Consider the following 14,637-nt stretch of genomic DNA (forward strand, 5'->3'; position numbering starts at 1 on the left):
GCAAATAGGTCAAAAACCCTTTGAGGGAAGGAAGTTTCTGGGCAGCAGAAGCTTTACCACTGTCACATGGGGAGGGATTGCAACATGCTGGACCTTTACTAATAACATCTTGTCCCATTTGGATGACAACCCTGTGAAGTAGATATGATCATGCCAGGGAAACTGAGGCTGTGTGAGGCCTGGTGCCATGCCCAAAGTTGGGCTGCTGTCCAGTGGTAAGGCACAGGCTAGCCGTGTCGGCCCTAAAGGGCAACCCGTTACATACCCCCAAGATACAAGTCGTGAGGCTGCACCCTCAGCCACAGCCCAGCGTCCCCCAAGCTCAGCATGAGTTTGCATCTGCTCCTTCCCTGGAAAGTCATTTATTTACATAAATGACTAATGATCCTGGGCAAGGGCTCCTGTTGGGCCACATGTTCTGCTTTTTAAAATTCAGAGCCTAGGTCAACTGTTTGATAGAAAAATGAAAACATAATGCAAATTCCAAATAAAGCTGATATGCAGAGAAACTGCCTGTTAACTTTCCTTACTTGTAAATCATATTTTCAGTGGAAGACTGTCCAGTTTAAAGATAAACATGACATGACTGGAGGAGAAAGAGGATAGCCCCTCCCTTTAAGTTCCAAGATAATTCAAGACATCAGTTAACTATTGAGCGATTAGAGAAGGTGTTTGGGGCGCTGACTTTGACCCAGTATCCAAGGCCTGGTATACTTCATGTTACTGGCAGTCGACATCTGTCTGGCTTATGAAGAACGAGATAATCACATTCATTTTGGGGCCTCAGGCTACGAGCACCTGAGCATGTTAATATCAATTAAAATACCCAGCACCCATCTGCTGAGGTCAGTACTATTAAAAGTCAGGCGTGGCTGGGCGCAGTGGCTCACGCCTGTAATTCCAGCACTTTGGGAGGCTGAGGCCGGTGGATCTCTTGAGCCCAGGAGTTCAAGATCAGCCTGGGCAACATGATGAAACCCTGTCTCTACTAAAAATACAAAAAATGAGCCAGGTGTTGTGGTGGGCGCCTGTAGTCCCAGCTACCCAGGAGGCTGAGGTGAGAGAATCACCTGAGCCCTGGAGGATGAGGTTGCAGTAAGCCATGATCGGAGTGAGATCTTGTCTGAAAAAAAAGAAAAGAAAAGAAAAGAAAAGGAGTCACGAGTCAGGAGTCAGGAGTCAGACGTAAATGCCTGTATATCAGACCATATTTTAGAAATTTGCTTTTAAAAGTTACCCTTGTGACTGAGACTCAAAAAGAAACTTCTAGGATGAATGTTCAAGCTTCCAGATTGAATCTATTACCCATGTGATGTAGGGTATGGATAAAAATCTGTAGCATGGGTTTTAAATAGATACCTTCAGCTGTGTAAGCTCGCACATATTTGTGCGTGTGTGTGTGTGCATGTGTGTGTGTGTACATCTTGAAAACTGCATGGATGTGAGCAGTGTTCTATTAATGCCACAATTTTTCTGCATACCCCAAGCCTCAGATCAGAAGCTGTGTCTCTAATAGGTGCAGCTCCTTTAGTCCCTAGATTAAATTGCTCTCAACCCTTGCTACAGGAGCAATTTAACCATGGCAATGTAATCTGGGAACTAGAAGAGCCAGCCGCAACGTCATCCCCAGGAATCTTGTGAGGAAGGCAGAATCGTAGGCCCCACCCCAGACCTACTGAATTAGAATCTGCATTGTGCTGAGATCCTGGGGTAGTTGAATACCCACAGGTGTTTGAGAAGCTGAGAAATGGTGCTCTAGCCCACAAATGTGGATGATCCTCTCTTCTATTCTCTTTACAGTATGTTTCTAAGGTCCTTTAGATCCTTGTTTGGCGGATTTTGTAATTCAACATGGTAAGGGGCTGAGTATTTAAACACTTGTTTGGATTTCTAATGTTTGTTTGGCATCATGTCTATAGTCTGGGTTTCCTTGGTTAGTTGCATTCCTTACCACTTCATTTATCAACACCTTCTCTGGAGAGATGGAGAATTACAGACAAAATGGATTTTGGTAGCTAGAGGAACATGGGAAGCTGGCAGGATCTGGCTACATGTGGGACTGAAATCCAGGCTGCCGTCCTGCCCAGCTATGCTCAGGCCCTAACAGGACATTTTCACAGAAGATTTGGGACTGAGCTACAACACTGCCTTCAATTCCAGTGGCTGCCTACACTTGCAACCACTTTTTGTTTGACCAAACAACCGTTCCCCTCCAAAAGTCTAGATAAAATATATTTAAAATCATGTCGTGACACTTTGACTTTTTACATAAATGACGAATGTACTGAAAGGTCGGGTGGTTTTTAGGATCTATTTTCCTTCTTGGATGTATCCTATTTCCAGCTTGTTTCTCTTGTGTTTTCTTAAATCTGCTTTTTGTCGGCTCAGTGTGAAATCAACTCAAGTGTCATTCTGAGACCCTTTCTCTTCCCTTCCTTCTCCCCTCCAGAAGCTCCCCAACCTGCCCCATCTCTAGCTATGCACACAGCCTCTATCCCAGACCCCTGCCCCATCCTGACAGATGCTTATGCTCAAACACTCTTCACTGGGTCCTGAGTCTCAACCTGGAAACCTCAACGTCACTGTTCACCAACAAAAAGTGAATCTGTTACAACTCACATCCCTGCTTTGCTGTTTTTATGGCTTTGCTTGTGGAAATGAGGGTCTGTAAAGCGCACTAAGAAAAAGCCTGACAGAAATCCCAGCGACGTTTCAGATTAGAGGAGGAAATCTGTCCCAACCTCATCCATTTGGAGGCAGCGGGAAAGGGGAAGGGGTCTTCCGGGACTCCAGGGTGAGCCAGAGCCCTTCTGTCTCCTGTGTGGATCCACGTCCACATTTATGATGTGGGCAGTGTGTCCTCAAGCTATATGGAAAGCAACTTTTTGTAAGGAGAATAATATTTTTATTGCATGGGATGAGGAGCTATTTTTGTAAAGGAATCCTGCGGTGAATAGTTTGTACAATGAGGAACCCTCCTGTGCTGCAAATGTATTTAACTTAATAAAAGCCTACATTTGGATCTCAGGGTTTCTTAAAACAACGCACACACCACATACAGGGATAAATACATTTCTGTACACACAGGTACCTTAGATAGGGTAATGCCAGCAGCTGTACAGATGAACCCCAGCATACCAGTGCCTTAGTGCTCGTGGAACAGTCCTGGTTGGCCGGCTCTCTCCTTTCCCTTGTGATTCAGAGACCCTGGTTCCTTCCATCTCACGCTCTCCACCATTCCCTGAGACCTTGGAGGTCCCGGCGGCCTTGGCATTCAGCCAGCAGACAGGGACAGCAGCCTGAGTGAGATCCATAATGCTTCCCCTCTCCTCCCACTGGTGAGAGCTGGATCTAGGGCCATGTCGGGCTGCAGGGGAGCTGGGCCATGCAGTTTTTGGCCACAACGCCACAGCATGAAGAGGAAGCACTACATTTTGGTTGACAGATGTCATTTCCTTCTGCATGGGTTTAAAAAGCAAATTTCCTCTAAGATGTCTGAACTCCTACATGGAAGTTTGAGTGACTGGTGGTACCTTTAGTTTTTGGAGAGTGAATTTGAGACTCTAGGGAAATTTATTTGCATTCTGGCAGACGTGAGAGGAGAAAGAAAGATCTCAGGGACTCCCCGGGCTTTGTGAAAAGTGCTTTTATTTATTTTTTAATCACTGTGGTATTGACTTCATTTTTTTTTTTTTTTTTAAAAAGCAAGCCAGTAAGCAGAAGTTAACTGCACAGAGGCAGCTTTGTGGCCTGTTGTCAAAAGAGAGGAGTCTGGAGGCTGTGGGGCCATGAGGCCATGTCTGTCATGGGGCTACAGCCTGTGCACTCATCATCCGTGTTATCCTGGGCCTGGTTCTGGTTTCTCTGGCATCACTGGGTTCCAGAGGAGCCTTTGTAGAACTGACCCGGGGCTTAAGCCAGCTTTGCACTGTTTACACTTCCCTGGATTTCATAACTTTACTGGAACCTGCAAATAGTTTGTTTTTTTCCTAAAACACAGATGTACCAAGTTCTTATGAAACTAAAAGGAATCCAGTAACCAAAACCCATCTCCAATCTCATTTGTTGTGAGTGCAAATGTCACATTTAAGGACTGGAAAGTACTTGGCCTTTGGCCTGGAGACATGGGACCCTAGAAGGAGGAACCAGTGGAGAGTCCCACAGACCTGGGTTTCACCCTTCTCTGCCACCTGATAGCATTTGAACTTGGGTGAAAATTGTAACTTCTTAGGGCTCAGTTGCCTCATCTGTAAAATCGTCCACTTTGCAGAGTTGCTCTGTGGGCTGGAGACACAGAGAATGGGGACCTCTCCTGTGTGTTTAGTAAGTGGTGGGCGGGAGGTGATTTTCATGGAGTCCATGCCTTCCCTCTTCACTTCCTTTGGAAAGATTCCTCCCCAGCCTGCTCCTCACTGCTTTGAGCACTTTGCACACATTTTTCTGTTCCAAATCCCAGACCTGGATCTGTAACCTCAGCTTACCTGCTCTGTACACTCCTTCTTGTTCTCTTACCTGTAGGATAGCTTCCCTCCAGGGTCTTGTAGGCCCTGAAAGTACACACGCCAGACACTGATCTCTTTCTCCCCACAGGGTGTCTCCTCCTGCCTCCCCGTGCCTGCTTCACCCATCTGATGTCTCAGGTGCCTGGGTGGCAACCTTGGAGTCGTCTTTACTTTTCTTTTCCTGTCTCTGATTACATCCTTTCTGCTCCTTGCTAGCCCCTTACTCTTGCCTCCCGCATCCTCGATGGTGCCAGTTCATTTTCCATACTAAAGCCGGATGCATTTTCTTACCACTCTCCTTTCCTTGGCAGCCTGCAGAGATGGCCGGCTTCTCACCAGGGAGACGCTTGTTGTAGGACACTAGCTCTAAATGTCATGAGTCAGAAATAAATTTCTAGCCCCCGGTCAGGGTCTCGCGGTCTAATTCCACCTCATTGTTCCTCCTTTAGCTCCCTTTCCTCCCCAGCTGAAATCATTCTGGTTCAGTCCAATGGAGCAAAACATTAGCCAGTGGAAGCCACTCATATTCACTGCAGAATCCAGCTCTCCGGTCCCCATTCTGCTTTCTGGACTCATCTACTTTACTGTTGGACTACTCTCGCCGAGAATGCATTGTTGACTCCCTACTCTTTAATCTTGTCTAAGCCTTTTCTCTCGTCTTATTTACAAAATCTTTCATCTATTGGGTCTTGTTAGTGTGAGTCAGGGTAGAGTCCCGGAGAGTGGTAAGTGCAAAGAAAACAGGTCAAATGTATTAGAGTTGAAAAATAAATGTTAGAATTTCTTAAACATTCAAAAACCTAGCTTCTTTAGGTTTTAGAGTTCAAATGATAAATTTCATTATTCTACCTACTAATTTAATTTTACAACTTATTAATTACATCCCATAAATATTTTAAAGTGCATGTATGCATCTCATGTATTTGATAGTCTTAAGTTCTCCCAAAGCTTGTAACAAACAAGACCTCTCCAAGAACTTAAAACGTTCTTTGAAATCGGATAAATGAAACGTAGAATGCATGTTCAACCTATGTAAAAGCTTACACAAATCATTTCATACCTTTTGACCAATATCCAGATTCTAAAGTTGAATACCCAATTATACACTTTACACTGGAGTCACCAGGCTAATCCACCGGGCTTGCCAGCACTTGCAAAATATTACAAACCTTTCAAAGGTGAAATACACACCAACGGCTCACCAGGGTTAATATAGCTCTGCATGGGTTTGGCAGACTCCCTCATTTCTCAGATGAATTCTCACCTCCTGTGTTGAAACACTGGCCCATCTAAACAGCAAACAAGTTGAGATGCCCATTGCAAGGACCTACTAGAGGGATATGGGGCTAAGGCTCAGGATCTAAGTTAGCACAGCCATGTTTATTTGATTGTAACATGAATGCCCCTACTTACCAAGTGATTGGTCTGTCAGACCACGGTCCTTAGATCAAAGGTACACGTCACCCCGCTCTGGGTCCCTTCAAATCTGCACTCCCTGGGTTTCCATTTCTGATTCTCCTCTTCACCCCCTCTCATCTAGGCTTTAATGACCCTCCATGGGCTTCCCATCAGACCTTCTCCTTCGCATATAAATGGCTAGGGCCTCTTTTATCATCACAGATAATTTTAGTGGAAGGACTTCAGTGTCCTTCCCAGATTCTTCTTGTCAAACAAGCCCCAAATGTTGAGAGATGTTAAGATGTCATGGACAGAATTCTGCCTCTCCTGCAGACTCTGCCTCTGGGTTTGTGCACCGTAGTCCTGCCGAGGACAGAGGTCTGGGCAGAAAGGAGTGCTCCTCTGTCCATGATCTACTGCACATGGCAGCATTGCCTGTCAGATCCCACATGCCTTTGAAATTGCAGCGGGTCGTCTGCGATCCACCTCCCCTCCTCCCCGCCCCCACGGTAGCCCACATGTTTTAGGTGAGTAATAACTAACTGAGGTCCTGCTGGATGCATTTGCCTGTGAGAGAGGGCTAGAAAAGGGGAGTGATTAGCTCAGAACCATACAGAATCAATGCCCTCATCATAAACTGTGTCACATTTGACATACTTTCTCTTTCTAGTTTAGCTGCTGACACAGGACTAATGGGCTAGCTCTTATCCTCATATTCTGAAGGTGTTTTTTAGCTATAGGAACACTAATTTATATTCCCCAAGTGAGAGAGACTTTGAGTTCTTAAACCGTCACCACAAGGTCGGTTCCTGGGGTTAACAGTGATCATGGAAAAAATTTCACTTCTTCATTCATTGCAGCTCAGTGAGGTTGTAAAAATTACATAAATTGCATTTAGTAGTTCAGACTCCAAAAAGGGGGTGGCATTTTGTTGTATTTGTTTTATTTGTTAGGCATTTTTAGTAGCCAGTTAAGAGAAAATTCAGAAAACTTGAGATCGCACGAGGGAAACAGAGACTCTATGGGAAGATATAGGAGTTACTCATAGAGTCAAAGAGAGTCTTGCAAAGTGAATCCTGGGAAAGCAGAGATGGTCAGCGCGTGCCAGCCCTGGTTCCAGGAGTGCAGGGAAACCAGCAGAAACAGAGTAGAGGGGGACACAGGCCTGTGGACAGTGACAGTAGTAAGCATGTCATTTCTGGATTTGTAGTCCCCTTCCAACGTGCCCACACTGTGAACGCAAACTGAACCAGCCCTAGAGAAACTGCTGGTGGAAGGGGAGGTATGTTTTCACGAAAGGATTTCTGCTTCTGGACTACATGATGTGCTAAGTCACAGAAGCGTGAGGAGGAAGAAATGAGAATAAACGGATATCTTGAAGGACAGAAAGGGGCCTGTACGTGGAAATGAGTTCCTTTACCCTTTGAGGAAAGTGACCCCGTCCCTGCCTAGAGGGCAGCTTCCCTGCAGACACTAGTGATAGGCTGGGCTACCTGCAACTTGTGGCTCCTTTCAGCGACCAGCCTCACTATCCTCTTGTTTTCAAACAGGATTGGGATTTATTTCAAACCCATCATGGGATTGAAACTTTGTCCTAAGTCAGTGACTGCTACATTTCCAAGTACTTTCGAGGAGACATATTTTCATGTATTTTTGGCATCGCTCCAGATTTCAACTTATACACCCAGAAATGTCACATTTAGAGGCCCCTTTGTTGAGTACATTTGATCTCAAGTATTCCAGGTCTAGGGACGGATCTGGCTGGAAAATGTTCAGACACTGAAGTTTCTAGAGCCTGAAGATGCTCCCCTATCAGGTACCAGGATGAGCCAGATTTCATTCTCTGACTCTGCATAACTTCTGACAAATGAAAGGAAGTTTGCATTTTTGGCCAACCATGGAGCCTGCTCAGTGTCTGATATTCTTCTTTGAAGACTGAGGATGTGACCTGATTGTTCTCTCCCTCCTTTTTCTAGCTACATTTTTTTTTTTTTTTCTAGCTGGTTCTCACACGGGTTTTCCATGGCCTCTCTCTGACTGTGGGGACTGGCTGTTTCCCAGGCACAGCACCTTGGCTTGGGGGAGCCATGAGAACTGATTAGCGTCTTTTGAAGGAGGCATTGGGCTTCTGCAATGAGAGAATCTTTGTGTGTGGGGAGCGTGGGAACTTTTCCTTTTGTTGGCTCAGGAATGAAGTTGTTGTGTAAATGGACCAAGAGAGCTAAGGAAAGGGACAGTCCTTTTGGCTGGTGGGTCCTCTCCACTGACAGATCCAAACAACAGAGTGGAAAATGTACCACGAGAAGACTCTGCTCATTGCCTGGAACCCAGTAGCCCCGGTGGCTGATGTTGGCACTCGCCTCACCAGAGTGAGCCTGGTTTTCCTGATCATTTGGCCTTCCACAATAAGGACAATTTAAGAGATTATTTCGCAATGTTAACTACTTCCTTGAGTAATTTTGTTATCTACATTTCTCCTTTCTGACCAGTAGTAGAATCCATTTATGTTTCCAAGATGTTGCTACTTAGGATACAATTATTTCTAAGAAATACAAGCGACATTGCTTTGTAGAATGGGAACCCTGTTCTATCGCCCTACAAGGACCTGTCCTGAGAGAGCTGGGGGGATGCAGTCTTAGAGGAGGTGAGGGCATGCACTGAGTGGGTGGAGGGAATCAAACAGCTGCCAGAATAAATACCAGATGAAGCTCCCGGGCTTCTTGAGGGGTAGAATTTCCTCTGAGCTCTCTGCAAGACCCCGGCCACAACCATTCATCTACTTAATGCATTGAAGCAAATCATATAAAAAGCCAGACAGATATTTTCTCTGAATTGAAAACTGGATTTAGAGACTAGATTAAGAAATATTGTCTTTGTCATGTGAATCTCTTTGGAGAGAATCATGTCCCCACTGTATGGCAATGCAGCAGATCCTGACCATGCATATTGGTGTGTCCTTCCTGCTGTCTTGGGGAGACCATCCCATCAGGATGGAGCACGGATCTCTCACCCATCTCCCTGCTCTCCCATGCACCCTCCTTCTTGCCTGCTCTTTCTGCTCCCCATGGGCAGCCCCTCCAGCCAACAAACTTTTTATCTCTCTTTATTTTGCAAAATCATCACCTCCAACATAAAACTAGAATTTGGCAAACGATCACATGTCGGCATAAAGCTCTTAAATTGACCTGTTTTCGATTAAAGCACAATATGGGTTTTACAGTTTGCCTCAGGTGACCATTTAAATGCCTTGAATAATGAAATGAAAAACTGGACAGACTAAAATAAGAGTCCTGTCTGCTTGTGACAGTAACGAATGATCCCTCATTGCCTCTCACACAGCAGCAGTCAGGGTTCCCACCACCCTTTCTGCTGATTCTGAAGTCAGTCCTAGTCCATAAATTATCAGGGAATTTGGTGAGTTTTCTCTTTTAATGTCAGTCTGTTTATTTGATTGGTAGTTTATTGACTGGTGGTTTCTGGCCTTAACCCATCCTATTAATGTGTTGCTTAGTTGAGCACAATAATAAATAGAACTTTTGTTTACTTTTACATCCAAAGATAAATGTTGAGTGCTATTAAAAACTTTTCTAACATAGTAAGGCCTCCAATGAGAAATTTTCCTTCAGCAAATCATAAAACTGGGTCTAGAAGTGCCAACCCAAGTAAAATTACTGATGAAGTAATCATATAGTTGTTATTTTTCCTTCATCTTTTCTATGCGCTTTGTTTGACACTTATTGAGGATACAGTTGCTGAAGAACAGCTGGGTAGGACAAAGGCTCTGTCATGCATTAACTCATCCACCCATTCATTTATTCACTCATCTATTGAGCATCTGCTATGTGTCAGGCTCTATGCCAAACATTTTATTCAGGAGCCAGTATATCAATAACTATAGTGTAAGCTAAGTCATGCAATGAAAGACTTAGAGATAGACACGAAGCTGAATGTTAAGCCAAATAAATTGTTGGAAGATATATTAGTTATCTAAAATAGACTTAAAACAATAAACATTTATTATCACAATTTCTGTAGGTCCAGAATCTGAACATGGCTTAGCTTGATGTTTATGGTTCAAGACTTCTTGAGGTTTCAATAAAGGTGTTAGTCAGGACTGCAGTCTCATCTGAAGGCTCAACTGGTTGGGGGTGGTGTCTGTATCTATGTGGTTATTGGCAGACATTGGTCTTCACTACACTGGAACTCTTCAAAGGGTTATCTCATGACACAGAAAGTAGCTTTCCCCAGGGTGAAGAACGTAAAAGAATGTGAGAGGCCTCAAGACAGATGCTATAGTCTTTTTCATAACTTAATTTTGGAAGTGATATTCCATCACTTCTGCCATATTCTTTGTTAGAATCAAGTCAGTAAATCCAGCTCAGATTCAAGTCAAAGGATTCCACAAGAGTGTGAGTACCAGGAAGTAGGGAAATTGGGCCTGTCAGTTAGGAATTGGGTTCAGCTGTTGCTGTTAACAGGCTCGACCTAAGTGGCTTAAACACAGAAGAGTTTTTTTTTTTTTTTTTTCTAATGAAAAATCTGGAGGCAGATAGTTGCTGGCCTTGGCTCAAAGGCTGAGGTCACTGTGGTTCTTGTAGCCTTTCACTTATGGCCCTAAGCTGCTGGAACTCTTGCCATCATGTCTGCATTGTTCTGCATCAAGCAGCAGAACAACAAGAAAAGAACAGGGGGAGAAGAGAAAGAGGGCACCAGCCCATTGACTATCCTGTTCATCCCAGGAAGTACCACTCAACAAGCTCAACTGTCATTTCCACAGCCATCTCCAGCTGCTCAGGAGTCTGGGGAAATGTAATCACATGCACCATTATCCCCAAGTGCACCACTGCCTCCAGCCCCTTTCCACCTTTCAGTTATAGCCATAAACATCCAATTAGCCATAAACATTCAGCTAATCCATGTCCAGACTTGACCTATAGAAACTGTGACAGTAAATATTTATTGTTTTAAGTCTATCTTAGATCACTAACATATCCTCTACTTAACATTTCACTGGTGATTAATATTCAGCTTAGTGTCTATTCTCAAGTTTTCCATCATATGTCTTTGCACCCTCCTCATTGAAATATTGGCTCCTGCTTCAGTACCCTTCTTTTATACCACCAAGACTGCTCCTCAAGCTGATTTTGTACCCTGCAAGCCAGTGATGCCTCTATTAATGGTTGTCCTTGTCTTTTATGAGTTGATGTGACTGGGTGGGGGAAATTGAACACCCACCCTCACGCTGCTCACTCTCAAGTAAAGAAGTAAGCCAACATTAGAGTCTCAGGGCTATGAGAGGGAGCACAGAAATCACAGTGCAACCTCCCAAGTACAGGTCAGGAAGCCTGGTTTAAATATTTGAAGGCAATGTTATGAAGTTCCCAGTGGGAAATGAACTTGAGAACTGGGTCATTCATATGTCCAACATCCACCTTCTGCATATCTGGAGTGCGCATGGCACTGCCTGGGGCCACTGCAGTGAGTAAGAGAGATGAGAATCCAGGAAACGCCGAGAGACCCAGTCCCACCTACTTTGCTGGCAGGGGCTTAGGACGCAGTCACTTTCCATTAAAGTCAGAGTCCTGGAGTCCCATCTGCTTCGCTTCTGCATTCCCTACAATGATGAGTGGTTAGGAGTCCACGTCCCAGAGAAAGACTGTCTGGGTGTGGGTCCCCACCTTGTCACTCCTGTGTCCCCTTGTGTGAGCTGCTGGACATCTCTGGGCCTCAGTTTCCTAATTTATAATGTGGCTGCCTGTCGGAGGATTACATAAGGAGATACATATTGCTTAGCATAGTGCCAAGGGCATAGTACTAGCCCAACAGTTATTAACCACGTAGATGATAGCTATGGAGATGATGGTGATGATGACAATGGTGATGATGATGATTCCGTTTCTATTCTAAGGTTTGGTTACAGTTTCTTAACTTTGGGAGATATGCCTATCTGTATATATCATGGCATAGTCTCTTTCTCTTATTGTAGAGAAAACATCTTCACATTATAGACGGACCGCTTGACCTCCCTATCTCTCAGGGTAGAGGAGACTCCGGAATTCCTCTCGACTGGTCCAGATGCCCAGAAAATTCTACAGGCAAGCAGCACCAAACTTATGAGCATACATGTGGTCCAAAATATTCTTTTAAAGTCAAAGCTGTCATTGCAGTTTTCCAGAAATAAAATGATATAAATTGTGCACAGGACTGCTTACCATACTTAACTCTTAACACAGCTGAGCTTTAAACCATATTAACAGTACCAACCTGAGTTCTGGGTCCTGGGAACCAGGAGGAGATAAAAGATGAAGAAATGGGGAAGGAGAGGCCGGGTGCGGTGGCTCATGCCTATAATCCCCGCACTTTGGGAGGCCGAGGTGGTGGATCATCTGAGGTCAGGAGTTCGAGACTAGCCTGGCCAACATGGTGAAACCCCGTCTCTACTAAAAATACAAAAATTAGCCAGGCATAGTGGCACATGCCTGTAGTCCCAGCTACTAGGGAGGCTGAGGCAGGAGAATGGCGTGAAGCCGGGAAGCAGAGCTTGCAGAGAAACCAGATGGCGCCGCTCCCCTCTAGGGAGGGGCGAAGTTTTAAGCACCTTGTAAAAAAAAAAAAAAAAGAAGAAACAGGGAAGGAGAAATGATTGGAAGAAGATGGATATGCTGAGTCACATTTTGAAATTGAGAAGTCTATCTGTGATCACTTGCACATCTTCCCCTCTGGGTAGTGTCTACATCCCATGTCCCTCTGCCATTCTTTTGCTGAAGCCATGCCCACCTTACCACGGGGTGCAGGGCAGTGAAGAAGCAGCAAGCTGTGAAGGCTGAGCCATACCTGGGAAGAGTGACTGCTAACATGTGTGTGTCCCTGGAGGCATTTGCTCCTTCTCAAAGAAATGCTTGTGAACTCAAACTGGGTTCTAATTGTCAACATTCAAGGGAGCTTGCAAAAAGAGTCATTATTCAATAAACTATACCAAATACTACAATATGTGCCTGGCATGTTGTAGATGCTGGAGACACAGGAGTGAACAAATAAGCAAAGCCCCTGCCCTGTCACTGCATTTCTGCAGAAAAGATGTTTCGCTTCAGGGAAGCCAAATTACTCACCAGGAGGCTGGCCCCGAGTCCAGTCTGAGGGTCAACACCCAGGGCTGCCCAGTGGGCTATGTCTGCTGTTCCCCTGGTCCTAGTCCACAGGCTTTTTGATACCTCCAGTGCGCTCACCATGTAGAAAGCAGAGGTGAACTCTCCTGGGCAGCCTTTATCATGTCTGTGAATAGGGACGACTCTTTTCTGGACATTAAAAGGAGCAGTCCTGCTATCTCACCATACAATCACTGGTGTAGTTTACTTTTTTATTCTGTGTCTGGATTTTTCCCCTGGGGCTGCAGCAGTAAGCCTGCTTCCTTGCTTCAAAGCCAGTGTGTGTTTCTGCAAGAAAGAACTTCTGGATCAGCGGGACCCCTTAACAGGTTGCAAGCTTGGTCCTGAGAGGGAGCAGGCAGCCAAACAATATTTGGCCTGTCCTTCCCCTCCACGCCAGCCTTAGTTCTGGTTCCTGCTCAGTAGACGAGCGGCAGCCCAGGACTTCGGACGGAACCTGATAACTTGTCTTTGTGTGATTAAGGCTGGGTAGCAGAGTCCACTGAGAACCATCTAAGCCGCGCCATAAAAATAGACCTCGGCTCTGGGTACCAGGGAGTTTTAATAATGTGGAAAAATGCTTACGTTGTCATGTTAAGTGAAATAGAGTCCTAAGTAATGTATACAGTGTAACTACAACTATGTAAACAGAGAGAGAACAGAAGGAAATATAGGAAAATATTAATAGTGTGTGGCTTTGGAAGGTGGGATTAATACACTCTACTTGGCTGGGTTCAGTGGCTCATGCCTGTAATCCCGTCACTTTGGGAGGCCCAGGTGGGTGGATCAAGAGGTCAGGAGTTCGAGACCAGCCTGGCCAATATGGTGAAATCCGGTCTATACTAAAAATACAAAAATTAGCTGGGCGTGGTGGTATGCACCTGTAGTCCCAGCTACTGGGGAGGCCGAGGCAGAAGAATCACTTGAACCAGGGAGGCGGAGATTGCAGTGAGCCAAGACCATGCCATTGTACTCCAGCCTGGGCGACAGAGTGAGACTCCATTTCAAAAGAAAAAAAAAATACACTTTACTCTTCTACATTTTCTAGGTTATCCCCAGTCAGCATTTATAACTTTTATAATCATACAAAAATAAACTTTATATTATAATATACATATTTTGCATATTTTAACACTTTTCCCCAGCTTTAAGAATATGTGATAAAAGAAATTTATGTTACTCTAACGAGCAGCTGCTATCTTGGTTAATTCGTATTTTTTCACAATTAATAATATAAACGTTAAACAGAAACTGATGGGAGCAATTGTCCACTGGGTAATCAGTGGGCGAAATTGCCCAGGAAATGAAAGCAAAACAAAAACAATATGAAAATAAAAACAAAAAATCCACAAACTACATCAGAAATGAATTTCCTCTTTGGGACATGCTGAAAAACATCCTGGGTAAAATTAAGGTATTTTGCAATTATTTTTCAAGTAAATATTGTACAGAAGGATGCAGTGACCAATGCTGCTTTCCTTTACTGCTTTGCAGGTCTGTCTGGAAACTTTAGTGGCCAGAGAGGCGGCCTACAGGCTCAGGGATAACTGTCTTGCTAACAAGGAACTTAACAAGTTCCCTGTTGCAGTTTC

This window comes from Mandrillus leucophaeus, unplaced genomic scaffold (genome assembly GCF_000951045.1).
Source record: "Mandrillus leucophaeus isolate KB7577 unplaced genomic scaffold, Mleu.le_1.0 Scaffold214, whole genome shotgun sequence".
Lineage (NCBI taxonomy): Eukaryota > Metazoa > Chordata > Mammalia > Primates > Cercopithecidae > Mandrillus > Mandrillus leucophaeus.